This window comes from Macrotis lagotis, chromosome 1, assembly GCF_037893015.1.
Source record: "Macrotis lagotis isolate mMagLag1 chromosome 1, bilby.v1.9.chrom.fasta, whole genome shotgun sequence".
NCBI classification, from domain to species: Eukaryota; Metazoa; Chordata; class Mammalia; order Peramelemorphia; family Peramelidae; genus Macrotis; species Macrotis lagotis.
The window spans coordinates 618615566-618641608 of NC_133658.1; the positions used below are offsets into that span (position 1 = coordinate 618615566).

The 26043-nt window shown below is 37.0% G+C and overlaps 1 long non-coding RNA gene and 1 pseudogene across 1 annotated transcript in view; one reads left to right on the top strand and one right to left on the bottom strand.

The window, feature by feature from the left end:
* Positions 1-22159, bottom strand: part of LOC141522046 (uncharacterized) — a 48154-nt gene extending 25995 nt beyond the window's left edge. The window contains exon 1 of the long non-coding RNA XR_012478118.1: positions 21953-22159. This is a non-coding gene — a long non-coding RNA (uncharacterized LOC141522046). The remainder of the gene's footprint in view (positions 1-21952) is intronic.
* A 1688-nt stretch (positions 22160-23847) lies between these two features.
* Positions 23848-25837, top strand: LOC141505794 (ubiquitin-conjugating enzyme E2 R1 pseudogene; annotated as a pseudogene).
* The last annotated feature ends 206 nt before the right edge of the window (positions 25838-26043 follow it).

Consider the following 26043-nt stretch of genomic DNA (forward strand, 5'->3'; position numbering starts at 1 on the left):
GACACTCATGACACTTTAATTAATCAACAAATATTTATAATCAATTTATAATCAACATGCTATTGTTGCTGGGGGAAAATGTAGCCAGCTAAAGGTTCAGGCAAAACATGAAAGAATTCTTGTAAAAGATCAATTCTGACCCAGAAAGTATTTTAGGTACAGAGAAAGAAAAACTAAAGGCAGAAAACCACTAATCCCTAAGCAGCCTAAACAACCTAAGCAACCTAAACTGCCATGAGAGGTTGAGCAGTAAGGAAGGGTATAAAGGATGTGAGAGGTTGTTTGGGAGATGATACTCCCCAAGGGTGGGCTAGTTCTCCAAAAGAAAAAAGCAATTCAACAGAGGAATGAGATTTTTAAGGAAAACTTAGGGAGGGAGGTGGGGAAGGCTAACTCAGAGAGCAGAGATGAGGTAAATAGAGATATGTAGATGAGGGTGTGGTAGGTCAAAGAAAATCTTTTCAGGCTGATAGGGACATTTGTGCCTGGGTAACATTTACCTGGAGTCCTTGCCAAGGGGCAAACTTGAAAGATGGGATGGAGGTAAGAAAAGATAGATGATCGGTACACAGATTAATAAGTATATAACATATTTCTCTGTCCAATATTTCTCCTATTTTACTATGTTCCAGGCAACTCTGAAACCAGCTTATCTTTTCAGCCTTATTTCACATTATTTCCTCCATATGTGCTAATTCTGACCAAACTGATGTACTCTCTGGACCCCGAATTCACATTACACTGTCATGCTTCTTTAGACTTTATCACCTTGCTTCCTATTCTTAGAATGCTCTCCCCTTTTCTGCTTATTGAATTCTTTGCAATCCTTTAAAGTCAGGCTTAACTTCAATACAATACAATAGACATGTATTAAAGACTCATTTTTGTACCATTCACTGTGTAAGGCATTGAGTATATCAAGATTAGAAACAAAAGAGTATCTGTCCTAAAGAAACTTATATTTTATGGGAGTAAGGATACAATATATACATAGATAAGTAAATACAATTTAAATATGATTTGAAGAAAGAGAGAACTCTATGAATGAAAGGAATTGGGAAAGGTTTTTCTTGTAGGAGACTGATACTTGAAGATTAGGATCCAGAGAGGTATAGAGGAAAAAGTATATCCATATATGGTTGACATAGAGACATGGGTTATGGAATATTGATTTTGGGGAATAGCTACTAGCCCACTTTATCAAGAAAATTGAATTGTGAGGTTGCATAGTATGAAATGTTTGAAAAGCATATTGGAATTATATTTTTCCAGGGTTTTAAATGTCAGACTATAGAATCTGTTATTAAACCTGAAAGCATTGGGGAGCCACTAGGATTTTTGATCAAGAAAAATGAAAAGAGGAAAGGAAGGAAGGGGAAAAGGAAGGAAGGGAAGGAAGAAGGAGGAAGAGAAGGAACAAGTTAAAAAAAGGAAGGAAAGTAGAAGGATTTGCATGAACTGATGCTGAGTGAGATGAGAACTAGAGAATATGGTATACCCTAACAGCAACATGGGGGTGATGATCAACCTTAATGGACTTGCTCATTTCATCAGTGCAACAATCAGGCACAATTTGGGGGTATCTGAGATGGAGAATACCATCTGTATCCAGAGAAAGAATTACGGAGTTTAAACAAAGATCAAAGACTATTACCTTTAATTTTAAAAAAAAGTTATCTTATTTTGTAATTTTGCTGTCTCTTATACTTTATTTTTCTTCCTTAAGGATGTGATTCCTCCCTCATCACATTCAACTTAGATCAATGTATAACATGGAAACCATGTAAAGACTAACAGACTGCCTTCTGTCCGGGGTGGGGGGGGTGGGGGGAGGGAAGCAAGATTAGGGGAAAAATTGTAAAATTCAAAATAAATAAATTTTTAAAAAAAGAAGGAAAGAAGGGAAAGAGGAATGGCACATAGGGAGAAATGAAAGAAAGAAGAGAGGGAAGGAGGGGAAAAAGGAAGGAAAGAAAGAAGGAAAGGAAAAGCTTGTTGTCTGACCACTCTCTTACTCCTGCCATTTGCCTTCTCCAAAATAGTATGTGATTCCAAAGGTCTTTTGCTATGACTCATTCAGAGACTTTGCTTCTTTATGTCTTTCTATATATTCATAGGATCATATAATCATGAATTTAGAACTCAAAGAGACTTAAAAGGACATTGAATTCACCTCTCTAATTTTATAGATGATAAAACATCTATAAACAAAAGTTGTGACTTGCCTTTTAACACCCCTAATAGATTTATGAAGCAGGATTTGAACTCAGGTCTTCTTGTGTTCCCAGTTTTTTTTTTTTAGTCTCCACTTTGGATATTAACTAGCAGCTATTTATTTAAGCAACTCCATATGAACACTCATCTTCGTCTTTGTTCTCTTTCCTTCAGCATATTAAATATTTATTTTATAATATTCTCATTTTCAAGTCCATTAATTTCTATTTCTTAGTTATAAATCTCTTCTGTAATTTTATAATACTTGTCTATTTTTCATTTTAGTTTCTTGGTCTTTATCCTACACTTAACTTCTTAACTGGGGTGTAAGGTGTGTTCAAAGAAGACTAATACCTTGGTGTGAGGGCTTCTTTCCATTTTTGATGTCCACCTGAGCCACCTCTCACCTGTGATTCTAAGAAGCTGTAACATGCACAGGGGCCACACCCCAGTAAACTGTTAAGGCTAAACCGGGTTGAAGGTAACTGAGGGAATCTCAAACTTATTGGTGAATAGTGTGTATGTGTGTGTGGGGGGTGTCTATCCCCCAAGCATATAAAGTCTTCCATTGGTAGAATAGGCAGAAGAGAACAAGGGCCATGAAGCCAGCTGAAACCAGTATTGTGGAGCTCTTAGAGCTTGTTTAGACATCAAAGATGCCAAGGTCATTCACTACATCTAGAGCTATCACCAGTTGTCATGACTCTGTCTTGCTTTACAGGATTACAATGACTTTGGAAGAGAGAGTGAGGCAGTTGATTTTGTGTAGCTCTACCTCATTTAAATCAAATTTACACACACAACAAAAGGCATCAATCATAACCATTCCTCAAAGTCCTATGGTGACAGGTAAGCGATGAAAAGCATCAGGTGCAGATACACTGGAAGCTGTAGTCCCAACACTGCACAAAAGTGGCCCAAGTCATAGGGCCATTTCCCCACTGAAAACAGCAGTGGAATTCAGCAGCCTCATGGGTGACTGAGCAGCCCTTTTAAAGATCTCACTGCTTGGGGAGGCTAGGTGGCGCAGTGGATAAAGCACTGGCCCTGGAGCCAGGAGTACCTGGGTTCAAATCCGGTCTAAGATACTGAATAATTACCTAGCTGTGTGGCTTTGGGCAAGCCACTTAACCCCATTGCCTTGCAAAAAACTAAAAAACAAATCAAAATAAAGATCTCATGGCTCACCTCCTGTGGCAAGGAAGGAGCTAGAAAAGATCCCCAAAGATTTGTCTGTCTACCCAACCCCGGCCTGATTACCATGGCAGGTGGGGAATCCCACAGGGCAGTTGAGATGTACAAAAACTTCTTCAAAGAAGATTCCACTCACCATTGGCACATGGAATGTGGGCATACTCAAGGACAACACAAGATCCAATAGTCCTAAGAGACAAACAGCTCTTGTTGTGAGAGAACAGGAATGGTATTCAGTAGCAGCCCTGAGTGAAACAAGGCTGACAAATGAAATCCAGCTTACTGAAGTCAGAGACATGTTTTTCTGGAGTGGCCACAGTGAAAGGGAACACTGTGAAGTTGCGTTAGGTTTTGCAACCATAACTAATCTAATCAATATTCTTGAATACCTTCCAAAAGGAGTGAATGACAGGCTCATGACAATGAGATTGCCACTTCCAGGAAAATGCCACACCACCCTCATTAGTGCCTATGCTCCCACTATGATAAATACTGATTAAGTTAAAAAAAATTTTTTCGTAAAGACCCGGATACCCTTATTATCAATGTACCAAAAGAGGACAAGCTTTATAATTCTGGCTGATTTTAAAGCTAGAATAGTCTCAGATTACCCAACATAGCAGGTAGTCCCTGGGAGGAATGGGGTTGGAAACAGAAATAGCAATGGTCACCTTCTTCTGAAGATTTGTGTATCTCATGACTTCTTATCACAAATATTGTCTTCCATTTACCTAAATGAAATAAAACTTCCTGGATGAAAACACTGGTCTCTATGTGATTGAAAGGAGAAGAGACAGACAGGATGTGAGAGTGACAAAGGCAATGTGTGATACAGAGTGCTGGACTGATCACAGATTCATTCTCTCCAAGCTAAATATTCACATTCAACCAAAGCAGTAACCTCCAAGGCAAAATGACTACTAGAAGAATTAATAGCAAAAACATTAAAGTGTCTTTCTAAGCAAGAACAATCTGTTGCTAACTTGGAGGAAAAAATTGAGCCAATACACATTAGGCAACAGTGGAGCAGAAAAGGAGTGGTCAGCTTTCAGATATCTGGTGTACAATACTGCATTTGCTCATCTGGACCAGAAAACTCACAAATATCAAGACTAGTTTGATGAAAACAATAGGCAAATACAGAAGCTGCTAAATGAAAAATGAGAACTCCACAGGGTTTACCAGCAGGATAGTTCATTTCTAAGAAGACAGCATTTAATTCCATCAAAAGTAAAATACAAGCAAGACTTAGATGCAGGACTGTTGGCTCAGTAAGAAAGCAGGTGAAATTCAATTTTATGCAGATAGTAACAAGTGAATGATGCCCTGAAGGCTATTTATGGGCCAAAGACATATGGTGCATCTCAAATACTCAGTCCTGATGGATCCACATTGATAAACAATAGGAACATGATCCTAGAGAGCGGGTATGAACACTTCCATGGTGTTCTTAACAGACCATCATCTATCAATGCTGAAATCATTGACCATTTACCTCAAGCTGAAGTGGGTCAATCCCTAACTGAAGTTCCAACTGAAGAAGAGGTTTTGAATGCTATTAGGCTCCTTTCAAGTGGCAAAGCACCTGGTGCTGATTTTATTCTATCTGAGGTCTACTAGGTATGGGGTCCCTGGCTCATCTAAAAACTAACTGAAATTTTCCAGGTTATATGACATGAAGAGGTTATCCCCCAGGAATTCAAGAATGCCTCCATCATCCATCTCTATAATGGTAAAGTGAATAGATTATCCTGTCACAATCACAGGGGTACTTCTTTTTTAGTCATTGCTGGTAAAAGTCTTGCCAGAGTCCTTCTCAATAGGTTGATCCTTCACCTGGAAGATGGTCACCTGTCAGAGAGCCAGTGTGGCTTCAGAAAAAGTAGAGGAACAGTTGATATGGTGTTTATTGCCCAGCAGTTCCAGGAAAAAAAACAGAAGAAAGGTCTTTATAAAACATTTATAGATCTGATCAAGGCCTTTGATACCATCAGTCATAAGGGTTTATGGAAAATTATGTCATAATTTGGTTGTCTAGAGAAGTTCATCAGTATTATACATCAATTTCATGGCAACATGCATGCCCAGGTTCTGGATAGTGGATGATGCTCTAGAGATTCCCCAGTCATCAATGGAGTAAAACAAGGATGTGTCCTTGCTCCTATTATTTTTAGCATGATGTTTTCAGTCATGTTATCAATTGCCTTCACTGAGGAGGAACATGGCCTCAAGGTCAGCTACTGCCCTGAAGGCAACTTCTTCAACTTGAAAAGGCTATAAGCCAAGACCAAAGTGGACAGAGTGCTGGTTCATGATCTTCTGTTTGCAGATGGTTGTCCACTCAATGCAGCCTCTGAAGCTAAGATGCAACAAAGTATGGATCAATTCTCTGCTAGTTGTGCTAATTTTGATATAACAATTAACACCAAGAAAATATAGGTGCTCCATCAACCAGCACCAACCATCCATATGGGGAACCATCAATTACAGCAAATAGAGAAGCGACTATGATGGGATGGTCACGTTGTTAGAATGCCAGAAATATGCTTGCCAAAAAAACTATTTTAAGGGGAACTCACACAGGGCAAGTGCTCCCAAGAAGAAGTGATACTGAGGCACCCTGAAGATCTCATTGAAGAACTTTAGAACTCATTGTACAACATGGGAGACACTGGCACAGGACCACCCACCATGGCGTGCCCTCATCAGTGACGGTGCTGCACTCTATGAGGAAGACAGAATTGAAGCAGCTCAAAGGAAAAGTGATATCCATAAGTTTAGAGTTCCCACCCCAGGTGTTCACAAGGACTATTTGTGCCCAATCTGTGGTAGAGCATTCTGTGCTTATATTGTTCTAATCAGCCACAATTGGACACATTGTAATTTGTCTCAAAGACAGTGATGTCATTTTGGTCTTGGATAATGAAGGACAAGAACCAACCAACTTCTTCACTATGTTCATCTTGTAAGGTTCCTTTTCTTTTTTCTTTTTTTTTAAACTTCTCCACTGGAATTGAGAGTTAAATGAAAATTGCCCCCTACTTGTTGCCAACTACTTTTCTTAAAAGTTGAAACTCAAAATTACTAAAATTGAAACAGTTCTCCATGGACCTTGAAAAGGCCTCATTCTTCCCATGGAGAACACTTGAATTGCCTTCTGACCACCCTACTGTTTCATAAGAATTTTGAAAATAAAATCCCTTGGAAAAAAGATTATAACACTTGTTTTGGGGGAGCCATTTGTGACCAATATACAAGGAAATTGATCCCAGAAACTATTTTGAAAACAATTTCTTGGGGCGGCTAGGTGGTGCAGTGCATAGAGCACCAGCCCTGGAGTCAGGAGTACCTGAGTTCAAATCTGACCTCAGACACTTATTCCTACCCGCATGGCCTTGGGCAAGCCACTTAACCCCATTGGCCTTGCAAAAATCTAAAAAAAAACCCAACAAAAAAACCCCAATTTCTTCCACACTTATTTGTTTCCTTTATTTTCACTTCCCAACATCTTTTAAATCTTCTCCTCCAAGCATATGCCAAGAATGATCTCTGGCCCATTACTCACTTTTGCCCTTCATTCTATTTATATTTTCTTTTATGGCTCTTCACTTTGTTTTGTTGATTCATTTCAGCTTTTCTTTCCTGTTCTTTATGCATAGTAAATACTCATTCCTCTTCTGAACATTGTGGGAGAAATATTTGCTAGCTTTTTTAATATTAAAGAAATGTTAATTGTCTGTGCTTGCCTAATACTTTTTTGAGAGCCTCTGACCCAACTTGTTCAGCTTAAGACTCTTTTCAAATGTAAAGTCAATGTAATTCTCTCTATAGCTAAATGTAAATTCTCCAAGATAAGAGAAAGTAACTGCAATCCTTTCACCTGTCCCTTCTTCACTTATTCCTGGACTCAGTCTTCCAAAGTCCTAATCACTTAATGGGGGTGGGGGGGTGGGGGTGTCACTCTTTGATCCCCTTTCCCCTGGCTCCTCCCTGCACAGGAAGTGAACAAGATTATAAAAGGTTGACTCACATGCCCTTCCATGTTGGACCCATGCAGGTCCAAGCCCAGTCACTCCTCAGTGGTTGTTCCCTTTCCTTTCTGTTTCACTTAACTCACTAGCTCACCGACTCTCTAGAAGAGATCAATCTATGATCTGCTTATGGTAACCTGGGAATTAAAGTTGAGAGTTTTTCATAACTCTTGGGTCAGTTCTTGAATTTTTCACTTAAACAAACCCTGATCCTTAAGCTCTTTGTGTGAGGGCAACACACCTTTCTCATCATCATGAATATTATATGTTAGTCTAAGGACAGCAATATTTGTGATACTTGGATTCATTTTGAGTATCATTATTCTTTTTTCATACTTATACTTCTATTCTCTTAAATTTGGCCATGTAATTTTAAATTTGACCATCACAGACAAGATAGAAAGTAAGGAATTACTTTGCCTCATTGATCCCCTCATGAAGTCATTGGTCATGGGGAGGAAGCCAGGGATACTGGATTTGCACTTGTTTGAATCTCTGCTTTACTAACTATATAGACTTTTGCCAGTCTCTCTGACCTTAACTATCAAAATGAAAACAGTCAACCTTTCAGAATTGTTACATAGAACCAATATGATGCTTCCTGTACAGGGATTTTTTTCTTTTCTACCCTATAGTTGAAACAGGTCACAGGAAAATACTACATTTAACTTGAAGCTCACACCCTTTAGGACAGGAAAGACTAGTATATAGAATGTTGCCCAAGCAGCAGCTGCCCCTGTGAGATACACATTAAAGAATACCTGGAGCCAGATGCTAAACCAGAGGCCAAGTACTACCCTTGTCCCACCACTCCTCTGGAGCGGAGGCCTCTTTTCTCTATTTTCTTCTTTACATTTTCCTGGCAGTATGACCACTTTCTCTCTCTAAGCTAGAACCACATGTTCCATGCCTCTGGAGTAATAAATATGGCCCCAGCTCTGTGTGGCCAGATTTTTGTTAATCCAAGTTTTTCTTCTCTCCTCTCCCTGGCTCCCTGACATTTCCTTCTCCCTTCTTTTCGCTAGGTTCTTTCCTATTTTGTTTCTGAGCTTGTGACTAAAATTCCTTCCTAGTTCTATATTGTTTCTGTGAACTATGTTGTTTCTTGTGCTTTGCTGACCTATGAATAAAGATCTGAGGTTTTTTTTTTTAATAACTCAGAGGCCAGTCTAGAGTTTTTCACTTCCATGAACCTGAAATTTCCCCATCATCATATCTGTCTAAATTGAATTAGTAAAATGATATTTGCCATAATTATTCTGTAGTATATCCATCGTAGGGACTCCTGAAGATCAGGCCCAAGCCAGAGTGAGATGTTTGGGGTAATTTCAGGTAAGGGCAGTAGAAAGTGTTTGCTATAGCACTTGGGGAGTTACTTTGTTTTTAGGATGGGTTCATGGATCTTGGTATGTAAGGTTGGAAAAGAGTAAATAACTGGTTCAGTCTGACCCTGGCATAAAAGAACTGCCAAAGTGCTGTAATAATTACTATGAGCACTGGGATCCCCTAGTCTAATCCCTCTAATCTAATACTTAAGAACTGGTACCTTCTAAAAAAAAGGAAGAATGTGCTCAGAGCATCTATGACTATAGAGCTCAATAATGAATAGAAAGACCCACAGTTACAGCCCAAAAGAATAAAATACTAGGAGAAATATGCTGATTTCCACCCCATTGTTATCTAACCAATATGGGCCTCCTAGAAACTTTCCCAGGCATAATCATACATAAATGGAATACTGAGATGATGGGAATTTTCTCAACTCCTTTCTTTCTGCACATACATCATGCCTTGCTCTCTAATAAAAACCCAGACTTTACCCCTGATGGCTGCCACTGCTACCAACCCATCTGCACTTGCAACTGTCCCTAATTTCTCTTTCTTATATTTTACTGCTTATTCCCTGATGGCAGGCTGCTGCTGCTAATCCCCTCAGGGGATCCGCTTATTGCCTTTATTCTCTCTCTCTCTCTCTCTCTCTCTCTTGTTCTTTCCCTTAGCTTCTGCTAAACAGAGTAATGGTTAAGTGAACCAATTTATCCCTAAATACATCTGGAAGTCTTTTGTGAATTCAAATGCAAAGGGAGACCACATCCCAAAATGTTTTTAAAGGTACCTCCAAGGTAAATGAAATGATTAAATGTCTTCAAGTGGTGAGTCAAATAATTTACCTAGGTTTGTATGAGAGCAGGGTATGGTTTACATGCTGGGAGAAAGGAGTTGAAGTAATTTTCACCATCAAGTACCCTTTTTCTTAACTTTATGTAGCTCAGGGGTGAGTGCCAGGTAACCCACAATGAGTAGATAACAAGAGCAAAAAAAAAAAGTCAAGCAAACAATTTTTATCAAGCACCTGCCATGTGCCAGGTACTATACTAAACTCGGGGGGATACAAAAGAAGGCAAAAGATGATAGTTGACCTCAAAGAACTAGCAGTGTAATGGGGAGAAAACATGCAAACAAAAATATTCAAAGCAAACTATATGCAGAATACTTAGGAAGTCAACAACGGAGGAAAAGCACCATAATTAGGAAGAATTGGGGAAGGTTTCTAGTAAAAGACAGGAATCTAGGGAAAGCATTCTAGGCATGGAAGATAGATAAGATAACTGGAGCTAATAGATGCAGTGTCTTGTTTGTGGAACAGCAAAGAGGCTAGGGTCACTGGATTAATGAGTACACAGTAGGGAAGACAGGAGACTGCAAAGGTAAGAGGAGACTTAGGTTATGAAGTCTTTTCAATTTCAAAGAGAATATTTTGTATTTGATTCTGGAAACAACAGGGAGATACTGGAATTTATTTGAGATGTAGGACTGGTGGGAGCTACTTTGGTAGGCAAATTAGAATTGGTGGTAAACAGACCCACCAAAAGGAATTATAATAATCCAGACATGAGTTGATCAGGGCCTGCATTGGTGACAATAACTCAGGATGGAAGGGGACATATTGAAGAGTTGTTGCAAAAGTGAAATCAGATGGCTTTGACCACAGATTGATTATGGGGAGATTAAAGACAATGAGAAGTCCAGAATGACTCCTTGGTCATAACCCTGAAGGATTAGGAGGATGGTGTTAAACAGTAATAGGAAAAGTAGGATATGTAGAGGAAATAATTTACTGTTTGGGAGGGGGGGGGGAAGGGATTATTATAGTTTAAATCCAACCTAGTATGAGTGAAAATTGTCCACATTGGAATTGTTGCTTGACTCTTAGAATGTCAGAAATGGCTACAAGGGATTTCTGATTCTCCCAGGTCCTGGCTCCACCCAGAGCATTCTTATTTTGGGTTACCACACCCAGGAAATACTGAGGGGTCTAGCCCAAGCTTCTGCTTTGGGTTACAGTTACTCATGTCTATCTCAATCTACCTTGTTTTCAGACTGCCTATTTGGCACAATTGCTTAACTGGCAAAATTGCTTAATTATATACGTAGGATTCCTGTGCAGTAAACCTTGTCAAAATCCTAAATAATGTAAATCTTCCATTTCTAGCTCTTTCTCCTCTACCAAAATACCTACTATATTTCTTTCTAAAACTATTTCAGATTTTGGGTCTGTTCTTGTGAACAACAAAGGGAAAGAATGTTTAGGGAGAAAACTGATGAGTTCATTTTAAACATAGTGAGTTTAAGATATCTACTGGTCATCCAGTTTGAGATGTCTGTGTCAATTCTGAAAACAAATGAACAAAGTCACATAGGTTATGCAATCAGAACAGCTATGCAACTGCTGTTAACTCTGAAAATACCAAAGAGCTGACATGGTCTATCACAACCAACTGAAAAAGAAGACAAAAACAAAATAAAACCAAATTGCTAACAGCAGTCATTAGCTAGACACATGTGTCAGGGCATCCTCTAGGAGAAGACCCACTTTAGTGAGGCCAAATCTTGAAACTTAGAGCAATGACTATGCAGTGACTTGTAGCCATGATAGTGAAGGGTAACACCATATGAGTTTTTATCATAACAAGGCTTATGTATGGAAGATGGTTCCTGCAGGTATTTGCCTGCACTCAGAGATCACCTGGGGCAGGTACAAACTGATTCTGGGATTTTGCTACAATAAAGTTCATCCTGTGAGTGAGTGCAAAGGATTGTTGTTATGCCAAGTTCGGGGCACAGTTTACTTGCTGGGACTTGGGTCTGGGAAAACAGGATGTCTCCTAATAGTAAAGAGATGAGTAAAAAGAGAGGGGCGGTTTTGGCATGTGTATCCTAACATCTGAAAAGCAGCTGGGGATGTGAGATTTGAGGTAGAAAAGAGACTGGAGCAGAAAAGATAGATTTTTTTTTTGAGAATGAGTAGCATTTGGTTATTATCATTTATTCAATCAGTCATGTCTAATTCTTTGTGTTCCCATGGACCATAGCACACCAGGCCTTTCTGGTTTTTCACTGTTTCCCAAAGTCTGACCAAACTCATATTCATTGCTTCTATGACACTATTTATCCATCTCATACTCTGTCATCCCCTTCTCTTGTTTTCAAGCTTTGCCAACATCAGGTCTTTTCCAGTGAGTCCTGTATTTTCATTATGTGACCAAAGTATTTAAACTTCAGCTCCAAAAAAAAGGGAGGCGGCTAGGTGGCGCAGTGGATAAAGCACCAGCCTTGGAGTCAGGAGTACCTGGGTTCAAATCTGGTCTCAGACACTTAATAATTATCTAGCTGTGTGGCCTTGGGCAAGCCACTTAACCCCATTTGCTTTGCAAAAACCTAAAAAACAAAAACCAACTTCTGTTCCAATTTGTCCTGCCAATAAAAAGTTTGAATTAATTTCAAGTATTGATTGATTTGGTCTACTTGATATCCAAGGAACTCTCAACAGCCTTCTCCAACATCACAATTTTAAAATGTCAATTCTTTGTCTCTCAGTTTTCATTATAGTGTAACTCTCATCCATATATTCAGCCTTATAGTGCTACTGAAAAAGCCATAGCTTTGACTATTTGAACATCTTTTTAGCAAGGTGATGTCTCTGTCTTTTAGTATGCTGTCCAGATTTGCCAGTTTTCCTTCCAAGAAGCAAGCATCTTTTAATTTCATGGTTGCAGCACCATCTGCAGTGATCTTTGAGCCCAAGAATATAAAATTTGATACTACTTTCATTTTTGTCTCCCTCTATTTTCCAGGAAGTGATGGAACCAGTTATCATGATGTTAGTTTTTTAATATTAAGCATCAAGTCAGATTTTACACTCTTCTCTTTCATCCTCATCAACAGACTTCTTAATTCATCTTCACTTTCTACCATCCAAGTGATATGTTTGAATACTTGAAATTGTTAATATGTCTTCTGGCAATCTTAATTTCAACTTTTGATTTATTCTGTTGACATTTCACATGATGTACTCTGGGTATAAGTCAAATAAATAAGGTGATAATATGCAGCCCTCTTGTACTGCTTTTCCAATCTTAAACTTATCATGTCTGATTCTAACTGTTGCTTCTTGATCTGAATACAAGTTCCTCAGGAGACAAGTAAGATATAGTATTCCTATTTCTTTGAGGACTTGCCACATTTTGTTGAGATCCACACAATAAGACTTTACTATAGTTAGTGAAGCCAAAGGCAAATGTTTTTTCTGGGACTCCCTTGCTTTCTCCCTAATCTAGAGAATGTTAGCCCTCTGTTCTCTAGATCTTCTGTCTTTTAAAAAAGTCTGCTCTTCTGATAATTTTCTGTTCACATATTGCTGAAGCCTGGCATGCAGAATCTTAAGCATAATCTTGCTGGTAGGTGAAAAGTGTAATTGTAATTTGAATATTCTTTGGCATTGTCCTTCTTTAGGATTGGAATATAAACTGATTTTTTTCCAATCCCTGGCTGCTATTGAGTTTTCTAAATTTATTAGCCTATCGCTATCCACATTTCAATAGCATCGTCTTTTGGGATTTTAAATTGCTCAACTAGAATTCCATTACCTTCACTAGCCTTATGGTTAGCAATGCTTCCTAAGACCTATTGACTTCATTCTCCAAAATGTCTTGTTCTGGATCATTAACCACAGTATCATAGTTATTGGTGATGTTAAGATCTTTCTTGTATAACTTTTCTATAAATTCTTGCCCCCTCTTCTTAATCTTTTCTACTTCTGTTAAATCCCTACCATTTTTGTCTTTTATCATGCCTATTTTTGCATGAAACATTCCCTTGATAGCTCTAATTTTTTGGATGAGAATCTTTGTCTTTATCATACTGTTGTTGTATTTCTTTGCATTGTTCATTTAAGAAAACCTTATCTTTCCTTGCTTTTCTCTAGAATTCTGCATTCTGTTAGGTATATCTTTTCTTTTCTCCTTTTCAGTTTCCTTCTCTGTTATTTGTAAAGTCTCATCAGAGATCCATTTTGCTTTTTTGCTCTTCTTTTTACCATGGGATGTTTTTTTGATGCTGCCTCTTTTACATTATTTTGAACCTCTGTCCATAGTTCTTCAGGAACTCTATCTACCAGATCTGATCCCTTGATTCTATTCATCACTTCCATTTCATATTCATATATTCATATTCATTCCTATATGGTCTGATGGTTTGCCCTGCTTCATTATGAATACTTTCTTGCTATTTCAATTTATTTTTTTGATTTTCTACTTTAGAATTCCTATCCCCTATAATGAATGTGACATCTTTTTTCGATGTTATTTCTATAAAATGTTGTAGGTCTTTTTACACTTAGCAACTTTGACCTCTTCAGCATCAGCAGTTGGAGCAGAGGCTTTTATTAGTATGATATTGAATGGTTTACCTTGGATTCAAACAGAAGCCATTCTGTTATTTATACCAGTGTTGTTTTCCTGACCCTTTTTTTGACTCTGAGGGCTACTCTATTTCAAGGGATTCTTACCCACAGTAGTAAATGTAATAATCACCTGAATTAAATTTATGCATTCCCATCTAATTGCCATCCATTAATTGCCACCCATTAATTGCCACCAAAGATGTCAATGCTGAATCTTTCCGTTCCCTTTTAAATCAGATCAAGTTGGTTGTTAGATCTTACATTCCAGGTTCTTATACAATATTGATCTTTATAGCATTGGACTTTCCTTTCATCACATCCTTTCCTTTTATCCATAGATAAACTTCCATTCAGCGCTGGCACAGCCGCTTCACTTTTTCTGGATTTATTTGACATTGTCCTCTACTCTTCTCAATCAGTTCTCAACCTTCCAACTTTAGAGGCTTGTTTTGTGGTATTATATATTTTATCATTTTAATACTGTCCATGGGGTTTTCTTGGAGTTTTATTTTTGAAGAGATTTGATTTTCTTTGAGTGGTTTGCCATTTTCATTTCCAGTGGATCACCTTTTGTCAGAACCTTCCACCATGGCCTGTCCATCTTGGCTAACTCTGCATGGCATGACTAATAGTTTCATTGAACTTTGCCATCCCCTCCACCACCACAAGGCAATGATCCAGGAGGGGAGTCCAGGGGGGTGAATGATAAGATTACCAAGTGAAGTAGAATAGAGGGAAAAGAGAAGAGGACCCAGGACAGAATGCTTAGGGAACTACTTAGAGAGTCTGATTTGGAAAAAGAACCAGTAAGAGACAAAAGAATAGTAAGGTAGTTAGGAGGAGAATCTAGATAAATAATTAGAGAGAATAGATTATAAAGGAAGAAAATGATCAGCAGTATCAAAGATTACAAGAGAAGTCAATAGAGAAATAGAAGGAATCAAGATAGGTTAGGGATTTTGGCCAAAAAGAGAACTTGCTTGAGTCCCACCCTGGGTAATACTGAATCATAGATCATATACAGTTTTCTGAGAGTAAGAGAAGGAAAAAGGGCCCATTGGAAGGGAAGGAATAGACTCCTGGCTGTTTTAGGGTTTGGGTACAAGTTCTATACTAGGCAAATAGTGGAAAACACAGGAACGGGAAATGAGGAGGTGGCAGGAGAGGCAGAGCTGAGCCTCATCTCTGATTGCGAAGGACTGAGCTCATACACCCTTCACCTCTTCACCACAGGTCCTTGGTAAGTGAATAAAATCTTGCACCTTGTAGTCTGATGCTTGTAAAAGGAGTCTGTGGCCACTATTGGAAGTAATGCCATACACTAGGACTTGCAGGTCCAATTTTAGTGCAAGAATAAATGAATCAAAAAGTCTGAAAATATTTCAAGTGCAGTTGGGCTTTGGTGTCAGAAGGAAGCCTCTGACACAAGATTGCACATATTTCAACAGCTTATTTGACATACTGTTAGCTTTGAACAACCTTAAAAAAATCAGTTTCTTCTTTCAAAAGCTTTTTGTATGCTGCTGAGCCAATTATAAATACCAAAGAAGAAAAGAGAACACACAATGTAATTATAAGTATTTGGGGTTTAGGGAAAGGGGTGGGGTGAAGAATGATGAAAAATTGTATACTGAGCAGTTAAAGAGGAAGTCTTTATGTGGGAGGAAAAAGAAAAAAGGAAACTTCTTTGAAGAGACTTTGGACTTAAGGGCAGAAAGAATAGAAGAAATCCTTTTAAGTTGGGGCAGTGTGCACTGAAACTTGAAAATAAAACAAAATCTTTTACCCTTTTATCCACTGGTTTATTCTGAGATTTTTATTAAGTTAAAATATCTTCAGTTGTATGAAGCCCTTATTGTCTCACATAGTAAATTGGGCAACTTTTTTCTAACTTTTAAAGTAAGTTAAGAGCAAAAATCTTCTAACAAATTTTTTTTTTGCAAGGCAATGGGGTTAAGTGACTTGCCCAAGGCCACACAGCTAGGTAACTATTAAGTGTCTGAGTCCAGATTTGAACTCAGGTGCTCCTGACTCCAAGGCCGGTGCTCTATCCACTGCACCACCTAGCCACCCCCTAATAGATATATTTAACAATGTTAGTGGTTTCTGATATCCTCCTTTTCTCCTTTTTAATCTATTGTATTTAATGTTTGTTTCATAGTCTTGATCGCTTCACCTTCCTCTCCTATCATTAATAACTGTCCCCAGTACAGGAAAATAAACACATTGATTAACTATCAGTGGAGATGTAAATTGTTCAGCCATTCTGGATCTATGTCCCCAGAATTACTAAACTGAATACCCTTTGACCACAATACTACTACTAGGACTATACTCTAAAGAGATCAGGGAAAGAGGAAAAGGACCCATATCTACAAAAAATATTTATAGCAGTTTATTTTTGGTTTTGGTGGTAAAGTGTTAGAAACTAAAGAGGTACTCATTAATGAGAGAACAGCTGATTACATTTTGGTATGAATGTAATGCAATATTATTTTACTATAAAAATGATAACAATAAATAGTTTCAGAGAAACCTGGCAAGACATAAGAACTTAAGCAGTGTGAAGTGAGTGGAATTAGGAGCACCGTTTCTATGATAATAATGGCATTATACAAATGAATAATTTTGAAAAATCTAAGAACTCAGATCAATGACCAGTTATGATTCCAGAGAACAAATTATATTTTGACAGAGAGGTAATAGACTCAGGATACAGAATGTGTCATATTTTTTGGTCATCATGTGAGAATTTATTTTGTTTGAATATGCTTATCTGTTAAAGAAATTTGTTTTCAATGAAGAAGGAGAAGAGCTAGGAGGGATAGAAAAATAGATTTTTACTAAATTAAAAAGATTAAATTTAAAAAGAAAAAATATTACAAATGTTTATCTTTTTGCTGAACTTTTTCTTTTTTCCCCCCCTCATTAAAAAATTCTTTTAAAGTATGGCTCTTTGAGTGATATAGGAGAAAAATCTAAGTATAAAAACAAAAAGTAACAATAAAATTTTATTTTTAAAAATTATTAAGGAAAAGGATGATGGAAGATTATAAGTGGTATTACCTCACAGTGGTAACTAGGTAGAACAGTAGATAGAGACTGGACAAGGTTAGAAAGACTTGAATTCAAATGCTGCCTTAGATACCTAATTGATGTGTGACCTTGGGTGAGTAACTTAATCTTTGTCTCAGATTTCTCAATTGTAAAATGGAGATAATAATAACTAGTTTCAGATTGATATAAAAATCAAATGAGACAATATTTGTAAAGTGCCTAGCATACTGTAGGCTCTATATAAATGCTAGATATTGTTATTGTTACTATTCATAAAAGAGAGAAAAAATATAGGATAAAACCAGTTTAAAGAAAGTTTCTTGAGAGACCCAGCTAAACCAAATCATTCCGAGGGCATTGAAAGTAGAAAGTAGAAGGACAAGTAAATTGGGAAATAATTTTTACAACTAGTATTTCTGACAAAAGACTCATTTCTAAAATATACAGAGAACTGAGTCAAATTTTCAAAAAAACCAAGCCATTCTCCAGTTGACAAATGGTCAAAGGATATGCAAAGGCAATTTACAGATGAGAAAATCAAAGTGATCCATATTCATATGAAAAATTGCTCTAAGTCACTACTTATTAGAGAAATGCAAATTAAAGCACCTCTGAGGTACCACCTCACACCTCTCAGACTGGCCAATATATCCAGAAAGGACAATGATCAGCTTTGGAAGGGATGTGGGAAATCTGGAACACTAATACATTGTTGGTGGACTCATCCAACCTTTCTAGAGAGCAGTTTGGAATTATGCCCAAAGGGAAAAAATATGTGCATACCCTTTGATCCAGCAATACCACTACTGGGTCTGTACCCTGAGGAGATCATGAAAAAGAGTAAAAACATCACTTGTACAAAAATATTCATAGTAGCCCTGTTTGTGGTGGCAAAGAATGGGAAATTAAGTGAATGTCCTTCAATTAGGGAATAGTTTAACAAACTGTGATATATATATATATATATATATATATATATATATATATATATACAGATATATATATCACAGCATATATATATATATATATATATATATATATATATATATCTGTTGTCATGGAACACTATTGTTCTATTAGAAACCAGGAGGGATGGGAATTCAGGGAAGCCTGGAAGGTTTGCATGAACTGATGCTGAGTGAGATGAGCAGAACCAGAAAAACATTATACACCCTTATAGCAACATGGGGGTGATGATCAACCTTGATGAACTTGCTCATTCCATCAGTGCAACAATCAGGGACAATTTTGGGCTATCTGTGATGGAGAATACCATTGGTATCCAGAGAAAGAATTGTGGAGTTTGAACAAAGACCAAAGACTATTACCTTCAATTTAGAAAAAAAAAAACACCTATTACCTTATTATGTAATTTTGCTATCTGTTATACTTTATTTTTCTTCCTTAAGGATATGATTCCTCTCTCATCCCATTCAGCTTAGATAAATGTATACCATGGGGGGGGGGGGAAGAAAGTAGGAGGACAAGAAATAAAAACTATTTTGACAAAGATTTTTTTTTTTTGAATAGCAAACTCTTTTCACCAATGAGAAAATGGTGCCAGTCTACTTAGGTAGGCTCTATCAAACTACTGTGATTCAGAAGAAATAAAAAAACAGAAATTTGTTAACTGAAAAAAAATTAAAGGAAAAGAAAAGGAAAATAGAAACTAGATATTTATTCTGGCCTCCCTCAGATGCCTCATGGAATTCAGCAATCATGTCCAAAGGCCAAGATTCTCTTTAACAACTGTTCAAGCAGATGACTTATCAGTTTCATTTCTTTTATTAAATCATTTCTTTTTTCATCCTTCTATAATCTGTAATGATTTTTTTTCCTTCTACTTTTTCTACATTTTTACAATAAGTGTAATCTTAATTTGTCCATTTGTATCTACTAATATTCCAAATTGTTTGTCTCTTATACCTTAAATCTGTTTATTCAAACTTGCTTTTATTTTCACTATTTTTGTTCCTTACTCTTTTTAAATCTATGAATCTTATTAAATAGTTTTATTGAATTAAATAATACATCCTATTAAACACTGCTTCATTTAATATTTACTTTGTTTTTTTAAGTCTTTTACTTTATTTCTTTCCTTGAGATCTTGTTTATCATATTTTGATATACCCCACCACTCCTTGACATCTTGAAAGACAGAGCAGAGCTTTCCTTCCCTTAATAATTTTCCCCTTTGCTCAGATTTGGAGAATGTAACAGTTTGAAGAAGCTTTCAAGGGTATTTTCATTTAACAGATGAGAAAAGAGACCCAGAGAGATTAAAATAACTTGATTGTACAGATTATAGTTAGTTGGTTACATGGGAATAGAATTTAGGGCTCCAAATACAACAAATGTATAAGTAATAAAAAGGAAAATAGAATATGATGTATGACTGGCCCAATCCTTGAGATTGAGGAACAGTGCTTTCCAAAGTTACATCTAAATAAGAATATCTCCTCTAGAATTCAGGAGCCAGTTGAGAGGAACAAATGACATAATTTCACAATTTCCTAACTGGATTCAGCATTGATGATAAAGAGATCAGAGTTTAGTAAGATAAACCCTGACTGCAAATTGTAGGGCTGCACCCTGGAGGAAATAAGCTAAAATAAGGTAAAGAGTATTTAGAGTAAAAAAACCACAAGATATGGAATTTCTGGGAAGCTAATGGTTTAGGCACATTCCATGGTGTCACAGCAACAAGAAATTCCTGAGTCACAGTCAGCTGCTACATTCATCTATTTTTATGAGACATGTGTGCCCTACCTCCCTTTCATAGCACTATAGCTTCAGAAGTAGGAGAAATATTAGAGAGGTTATCTAGTTCAGGGAGGTGGCACAATATATAGTGCTAGGTTTGGGGTCAGGAAGACTCATCTTCCCGAGTTCCAATATGACCTCTGATACTTATTAGCTATGATTCTGAGCAAGTCACTTAACTCTGTTGGCCTCAGTTTCCTCATCTGTAAAATGAACTGGAGAAGGAAATGGCAAACCATTCCAGCATCCTTGTAAAGAAAACCCTAAATGGGGTTACAAAGTCAGGAAACTAAACAAACTAAACAACTATACAAACAACAACTGAAGGCCAACCCCTTCATTTTACAAATTAGGAACCAAGATTTGACCTAGTTCCCTGACTTCTGCTCCATCAAAAGTTTCTATGCCCTCTTGTTTATTTTTGCTCACCCTTGCTGCACTAGGACCAAATCTGTTACAACTTCCCCTTTTTTAATTGATATTTTATTTTATTTTTCCAAATACGTGTTATGAGAGTTTTTCAATATTCATCTGCATGCATGTGCATATTTTAAAATTACATAATTTCCTTCCACCCTCCCTTCCTATCCCCCTCACTTTAGTGGCAAACAGGTGAATATTGTACATACAACATTTGTGTTTAACATATTTAGATTAACCATTTTCAGTATGAAGATCTAGAATTAAGGAAAAGAAAGAAAACCATGAGATAGGAAAGAAATACATAAGAGAAAAATTTTAAAAGTAAATGAAGTATTCATTCAGATTTTGTGGATTTTGTTTTGTTTTGTTTTTTTCCCTCTGGATGGGGATAGCATTGTCCATAGCCAGTCTCCTAGGGTTGTCCTGGCTCTCCTGAGAGGAGCTGCATTCATCAAGACACAACCCCTTTTTTCCTTCTGGAGGACAGGGAATGCCTTTTTCCTCTTTTTATATACTCTGTGCTTAACGGAGTGCATGACTTATATTAGGAACTAAATAAATGTTTATTTATTATTGACTACTGGAAACCTGGGGTAAGGTTTGTTTCATAAGCCAAAACCTCCTCATCTGTGGGATCCTATGTCATTTCCTTGATCCATAACTCTATCCATTCCTGGCTCTCTGAGAGCCCAAAATTACTTCCTCCCTAGAAAAGTCATGGTCATGACAAATGTAGGCTGATTTCCAGATTTGCTGGTTAGAGGTTGGAAGCTATGTAAAGTGAACAAAGCTAACAGAAGACTACTGGTTGATAGCTTTCAATTTAAAATTTTCCTGCCTGCTGTTGATTTTCTCTTCTTTAGGAAGTAAACTCAGGTTATTATTCAAAGAAGCTGTGCTAGATGTGATCAGACAATAGATTTCATCATTGCTAACTTTCCTAACTGACATAAATGGCAAAAGGTTTTTTGAAAAGTATAAACCTTGGGGGGAAGCTAGGTGGCGTAGTGGATAAAGCACCGGCCTTGGAGTCAGGAGTACCTGGGTTCAAATCCGGTCTCAGACACTTAATAATTACCTAGCTGTGTGGCCTTGGGCAAGCCACTTAACCCCATTTGCCTTGCAAAAATCTAAAAAAAAAAAGTATAAAACTTGAATCTGATCTATAGCCTCTGCAAACCTACACTCTAGAGCAAGGGTTCTCAAAATTTCTGATTCTAGGACTCTTTTAGAATCCTAAAAATTGTTCAGAACCCCCCAAAAAGCTTTTATTTAGGTGTGTTTTATTTATTGATATTTATTATATTCAAAATTGAAACATTTTAGTATTATTATGAAAATAGTTTTAAACTCATAAATCCCTGAAAGAATTTCAAGGACTCAGAAGGGTCCCTGACCTAGACTTTGGAAGTCATTTCATTAGACCAACATGGACACAACATTCACAATAACAATGTTGCAAGGGAAGAAGATGCAGTACTAAAAACCACTGATGTGACAGTTCAGTCATCATGTCAATAAGTCTTACTTCTTCTATTCATTCCACATACTCTCTCCAGATGCTCTGTTCTTCACCACATATAGACTGATCTGATCCAAGATATTCTAACCCCTTCTCATTATCAGTCTTTCTTAATATTCTAGTGGAGATGCTGATGCTATCAGCTTTCATTCTATTCTAGCCTTGGTGACATGGGATAGCCAGTTCTCTTGCTTGATGTGTGTGTGTGCCAGTCACCACCCATGTCCTCTCTTCCTCTGTGCTTCAGTTTTAGTCTACCTACTAAAATGACAAGTAATAAGTTTCATTGTTTGTACTATTGTTGTCCAATAATTTCTGATTCTTTGTGACACCATTTGGGGTTTTCCTGGAAAATGATACTGAAGTCATTTCCTCCTCCAGCTCATGAGAAGACCTGAGGGAAACAGGTTTAGGTGACTTGTCTAGGGTTACACAGGTGATAAGTGTTAGAGATCAGATTTGAATTCAGAAACTCAGGAAGGTGAGTATTCCTAATTTCAGGTCAGACACTCTGTACCACCTAGTTGCTACTGTTCTGCACTATTAACTGCCTTTCCATATAAAGGCTTACCTCTCCATTGCATATTATTCTCAGTATTTCAAAATATATTTTCTCAAGTACTACTTAAGGTCCCCAAGACAATTGCTTGGATTTATCAGACATGGCTGAATTTTGTTATATAAAGTCACTCTACACTGCCACATATTCAGTACTCTATTTCACACACATGCTTGTTTCTTCCCTAATCCCACTCCCAAAATTATAGTTACAGTGGTAAACAGTTATTAGCTGGGAGAACTGAATGTCACTCAATGTGACTTACTTATAGCCTCCAGGAAGCAAAGGCTATATGAAAAGTAAAAACCTAAACCTGTTTCCCTCAGGTCTTCTCATGAGCTGGAGGAGGAAATGACTTCAGTATCATTTTCCAGGAAAACCCCAAATGGTGTCACAAAGAATCAGAAATTACTGAATATGAGCAGAAAGTGAAACTTATTGGGGATTCCCATAGAGGTGAGGTGATTGAAGAATCAGTATAGAACAGAGTTACTCAGAGGATCTCTTGTAGTGGCCTTAGAACCAATAAATGAAAAGACTGCAAAAAATGAAGTGGAACATCTTTGTCAGGGTAATAATGATTACTAGAATTGTATGTTATCTGGATCTAGGTTGGGCATGAATGTATAGCCTATGTTGGATTGCTTTCTGTGAGGGGGAGAGGGAAGGGAGGCAGGGAGAAAAATATAAAACTCAAAACTTTGTAAAATATGATTGTTGAAAACTACTATTCCATGCAGTTGGAAAAATAAACATTTTTTTAAAGGAGAATTGTATGTTATCTCTCTGGCCAGGGGTGAGGGGGATAAGGAAGAAAAAAAGAAAAAAAACTTTGAATGATTTTTTTTTTAGTTTTTTTTTTTGGCAAGGTAAATGGGGATAAGTAGCTTGCCCAAGGCCACACAGCTAGGTAATTACTAAGTGTCTGAGACCGGATTTGAACCCAGGTACTCCTGACTCCAAGGTGGGTGCTTTATCCACTACACTACCTAGCCATCCTGAATGATTATCTTTCAAAAGAATAACAAGTTCTTACAGTTTTATATAATCATCTCTTTTATTCTACTTTGTTATGGAAATGCTTGTTTTATTTCATAAATTAAAAATCAAATAAATAAAAACTGTAGGTAGTATTCTCAGTAAAACAATCATCTAAGCCAGTTCCAAAGGATTCATGATGAAAAATGCTATCCACCTTCAGAGAGAGATAGAACTGATGAAGTCTGAATGTAGATTGAGGCAAACTTTTTAAGTTTTCTTCATTTTTTTCATATTTTTTTCCTTTGGGTAAATGTGTCTTCTTTCACAGCACGATGTGGAAATTTATTTTGCATGATTGCACATGTATAGTTTATATAAAATAGCTTGCAATCTCAGGAAGAGTAGAGGTAAGGAAGAGTGGGAGAAAATTTAGAACTTGAATTTTTTTTAAAATGAATGTGAAAAAATGTCTTTACATATAATTGGGGGAAAAGTATTATTGAAAAAAAAAACCCTGTAGTTACATATGCACTTCTTAGAAAAGTTCGTTCCCTTGATAATAATGAGACACTAGTGGTAGTGGCAAATCTGCTGGTAGAAAAATTTTTATACCCTCAAGAATGTTGTCAAATCTTGTTGTTTCTGCTTTCACATTTCTTCCATATGTTCTCTTATCACTGGTCACATAACCACCAACCAACCTAATAACAAGTTCTTGCCTTCTCGTGACTTAACAAGCCTTTATTTACTCTAGTTCATCTTTTCAGTCAACAAAAGGATTTTCCTACAACACCAGACTAACCTCCTTCTCCAATAAATTCCAGTGGCTCCATATCATATCCAGGATCAAATGAAAAAATGCTCAGTTTGGCATTTAAAAAATTCACAAATTGAACCTTACCAGTCTTAACAATTCATTTCCTTTATATGCATCCCACTTTCCCTAATTTCTTCCTATTCCTTCCATACTAAATGGTCTTTTTATTTGCTGTTCCTCAGGCCTAAAATGTCTCTTGACTTCTCTGACCTCCTTATAGACTGAGCTCATATATTATTCTACTATGTTATGTAAATATTTGTTTTATTTCATAAATGAAAAATAAAATAAATGAAATTTCAAAAAAATGAACTATAACTATTGTTCTCAGAAGAATAATGATCCAAGACAGTTGACTCATGGAAAATGCTGTTCACATTTAGGGAAGGAACTGATGGAATCTGATTGCAGTTCAGAACATACTATTTTCACTTTTTTATGTTTTTTTCCTTCTGTTCTATTTTTTCTTTCATAACATGACTAATGTGGAAATATGGTTTACAGGATTACACATGTATAACCTATATCAGATTGCTTGGTGTCTTGAGGAGAAGGGAGGAGAGGGAGGAAAGGAGAAAAATTTGGAACTCAAACTTTTTCAAAAAATGAATGTTATTTATCCCAGATTGTTGTCACAGAGAGGGGGAAGAAGGGAAGGTGGTAGAAAAATATGGAACTCATAAACTCCCAAATGTATGATTGTTAAAAACCACCTTTGCATGTAATTGAAAAAATAAAATAAAACAAAGTTTAAAACAAGAATGTTGAAAATTTTCTTTGCATGTAATTAGAAAAAATAAAAACTATTAAAGAAAAAGAGTCTTTTAAATCTCCTGCAACCCTCCAGTGCCTTCTATTTGAGATTATATTCAATTTACATTGAATATATATAGGAACTGCAAGAAGAACAGGTCTAAGGATTCCAGACAATCTTGTGGATGAGGATGACCTATACAACTAGGAGGTAGTCATCTTTGGGAGGCTGAAACACTTACCATGAGGGCAGTTACTTCAAGGCCAACCTCAAATTTCCTATTAATTATCCCTACTCCCCTCCAACTTTCTGGTTCTTCACAAAAATGTGGCATCCAAACATTTATAAACCTGAGGATGTTTGCATTATAATTTTTCACCTTCCAGTAGATGATTCCCCAAATAAAGAACTTCCCTCTGGATAATGGAACCATATTCAGAATACCAGTACCATTTTCCTGAATGTAAAGTCCCTGCTCAGTGAATTTAATACTTTCTTATCAGCCTATGAGCATATCTGTGATACATAGGAAATAGAAAGACAGTAAAGGGAAGGACCTGGAAAAAAAATATATATGTGTGTATACACACACACACACACACACACACACACACACACATATATATATATATATATATATATATATATATATATATATAGAGAGAGAGAGAGAGAGAGAGAGAGAGAGAGAGAGACATTATGCAGAAGCAGGTTTTGAAGACCAAAGTAGATGCAGAATGGGATAGAGTAAAGGTGTCCACAATATTGACTGAGTATTGAGTAGTTGAGACCAAGACCTCTACACGGGGTGAAGGCTCAACCCTCTTCTATAATGTCTACCATGGGGATGATGAAATGGAGGAGGTGGGTGATTGCTGCTGACACCACCTCCCCTCAGTCCCCTGGGTCTGAAATAAACTTGTCTTGTGGTCAAGGAACCCAGAGACTCATTTGGAAATGAACTGTATGCTGAATACAGGTCTGAG